This window comes from Cupressus sempervirens, chromosome 11 (genome assembly GCF_028749045.1).
Source record: "Cupressus sempervirens isolate cs-2001-9-10 chromosome 11, ASM2874904v1, whole genome shotgun sequence".
NCBI lineage: Eukaryota > Viridiplantae > Streptophyta > Pinopsida > Cupressales > Cupressaceae > Cupressus > Cupressus sempervirens.
In genome coordinates this window covers 405598784-405602316 of record NC_143128.1, presented here as the reverse complement: position 1 = coordinate 405602316, position 3533 = coordinate 405598784, and positions in this window count along the sequence as shown.

Sequence of the window (3533 nt, the reverse complement as noted above, 5' to 3'; positions counted from 1 at the left end):
TTGTGGTCATGATTTTCTATGGATACTTTTCAGATGCTCATGGAGATTTGATGATTCTTATCATGGAGATTTGATGATTCTTATTGTGGATATTTGATGCTTCTATCATGGATATTTGATGATTCTTTTTATGGATTATCTTTTGGATTTTCTTTACAGTTGCTTGTATAGGACTGTGGTGATTTATGATTCATGAGCTTAGGGTAAGTTATCTACTTGTAATGTCGGGAAGTGGCTTGCAATGGGGGCCGAGGCCCTAAGTGGCTGCCAGGGTAACTCATTGTAAGTTTGGTTAATAAGTGATAACATTTACACACTAAATGGGGATTAAATGAGAATAAAAATATAATTGTTTTGGTTCTCACCCATGCCTTGAGTGCTTGTACAGACTAGGATGGAAATAGAGAGAACGCATGGTTGCGACCTTGCATTCCGTAGTATGCCTCATCAGTATGAGAGGATACTAGTGGCTGCATGAGATTAGTATGGACCTGTGGAGTTTAGCTAATTGCTAGGGTAACTTGTACGTGATAAATGCGATGACACTTTCCCGCTTACAGAGTAGGTTTCCTACATGTCTTTATGTGCCTCTGGGAATTAGATGTCAGTTTTGTGATTGGAACCTTTGAGTTAGTATACTTTTAGGATTCCTGGACTTATAGAGATTTATTCTTTGTGGTTTTGATAACCTATTTGGGACTTGAGATTATCTCCTCAGCACGGTGGGAGTGGACCACTTAGGTTCCACGCGATCGGGTGGTAGTGTATTTCCACTCTTATCATTTGAGATCCGTCCGAGACACTGTGGCTGGAGCATTCTTGGTTGGTATTTATCTTCATTCTGATCTTGGATCATTATGATAGATGATATACCCTATGATGGATGTATTTACTGGTATGTTTCTTACATTGATGGTTTGCATATGTTAGATGATGATTTATTATGCTTTACTTTGCATGTTAGATTACTTTTTGTATTTGATGTAGGATGTTTTAGGAGTGACATTCCTACTATGTTAGTACCGATTATCTCTTCGGTGCTTTGGAATGTTACGCATGGAGGGATGGCTAGGATCCACGATGGTCTAATGATGTTATTTACAGTTGGGAGGAACTGTGCACTTAGTTAGTTATGTTTGTGATATATGGTTATCTTTTATGATGGATATTTATATCTTCTATGATGATGTATCATGTATGGTTTGTGATTTCATTTAATTTAATTGCATCATGGATTAATATTGGATGATGATGTAGTTTATTTACATAGATGTATATTCTTTTAAGCCTTTCATACCTTGTAACATGTACAATGGATGATTGAGCAATCTAAAATGTAATTACAAAAAAGGACACTTGTAATATTGTTTAAGAACATTGGATGTAACATTGCTAAGGATGTGATATTAGATGGATAGTTATGATTAGATGTAATTCAACGTTAAGGGATCTTTAAAAAATTTAACTATTATGTATGTTATGTTTACTTTCATTTGAATTGTTGCTATTACTTATGCTATCATGTGGATGGTTTATCTTTCATGTTAAAAAATAAAAATGTTTGGAAAACTTAGTGAAATTCTTTGGATCCCTTGGTGGGGCATTATAGCTAAAGCTTGTCATGGATAATGTTATGTATTTTTCTTCTACAGAGATTGTAGAGTTCTACTTTGACAACAACATATACCTCACTCATTCATTCGATTATTTCCCTCAAGGGAATAGTAAAGCATAATCAAGAAATAAAAACTTGATCAATATCATGGAGAAGTAAGTCTCTAAGAATCAAAAGCACTGGCACAAAAGACTACATGAAGCTCTTTGGGAAGATAGGGTGACACCCAAGAAGGCCATCCAAATTTCTCCATTTGAGCTAGTATATAGAGCTGGAGCTAGCCTTCCACTCCTACTAGAACTATCCATCTATAAACTAAAACAAGTGATCAAGGATCTAGTATTCCATAATGGGTTGGAGAAGTGCATAATGCACCTAACTAAGCTGAAAGAAGAATGTGAGAAACTAGTTGATTACATTATAGAGCATCAGAGACATGTGAAGACCTTTTTTGAAAAGAAGGCTAGACCAAGGAAGTTCATGGAGGAAAATTTGGTCCTATTATTAGACAAGAGGCATAAGCCCAATGGTATGCACCATAAGTTTGACTCCATTTGGAAAGGCCCTTTCAAAGTCATGCAAGCAAATCGGAATAACTCTTTCATTTTGGCCTATCCCACTAGAGAGATTTTGTCATTATCCTATAATGGCTAGAATCTAAAGATTAATCAAGTTCATAATTGAAAGTCGGTAACACGTGAAATTAGTGTTAGTATAGGTAGGCTTTTTCTTTTATCTTTCCTTGCTTTGTTTTCCTTCTTTCCTAGGTTAGTTTTTCCTTTCTATTGTGTTGGTAGTTTAGTTTTTCCCATTCTATTTTGTCATTCTAGCTATGTTAAACTAGAGATTCTGGGCCCCTTCTCAGACATTTTCAATGCCTAAGTCCCTAGTCAAAGCCAACTATTGCTAACTTTTACTTTCTCCCTTGTCAAGTTAGAGTTGTTGGTATTTATTGAGTCTCTATTCAAATTGCATGTCTAAGTAGCCTCTAAGTGAATTACTTCTCATCCATTCCCAAGGCTCTCACTTTGTACATTTTCTAGGTTTCCTTTTCCTTTCATTTACCTATTCTTCCACATGCATTTCTTTCTATTCAAATGTGTTCAGGGTCTAGGTAATTTAGGCTGGGATATTGGGATGTGTTTCGAGCATCTTCCCAATGAGGAGCAAGTTATTCTTGTTTTTGTATCTTCTATCTCACTCCAACATTCCCATTTCTTTCAAATTTGAAGAATCAAGTTTATCTTACCCCTGGGTGAAGTTCATTAAGCATGTATCTGAGGAATGAATTTGTGGTAATGATTAACAAGTTGTGCACATGATTATATCATAATGGAAAGATCCATAAAGGTATAACTCAAAGCTAGGAATATCTCAAGTTAAGTTTCTAAAGTAAAAATATACTATTATGAAGAAAGATAGATCTACGAGTTCCTAGTTTCTCACTAATGGAAACATAGTTATTATGTTATGCTTCTGAAGCCATCTTGGTTGATGCCCAATCCCTAGTCTTTATGTATGAACAAGATGAGCATAATGTTAAGAGGAACTATTTTGAGCCCATAATGAATGATCCATGCTCAATACCTCACCTTGTTGCCATCAGGTTGAGATCAAAGTGAAGATGTCACCAAATTTTTCTCTCTGGAAAATGTTTCACTTAGATGGGTTGTTCGTCCCTAGGTAATGATAAAGAAACTTCTCTAAAGATTTTGAAAATATAAAGTCAAGTCATTTTAATAGGAAAATATTCTACGGAGATGCTCAAAAGATGCTTTAGGCAAAGTCATCTACAAAGGTGCAACCCTGACATAAAGAAAATTAGATGTTAAGTGCTTAGGGAGGAAAATGAAATAATGAAGTGCACAATCTATTAAAAGATCATTCCTCCCACTATGATTCTAAATCAAAGAAAACT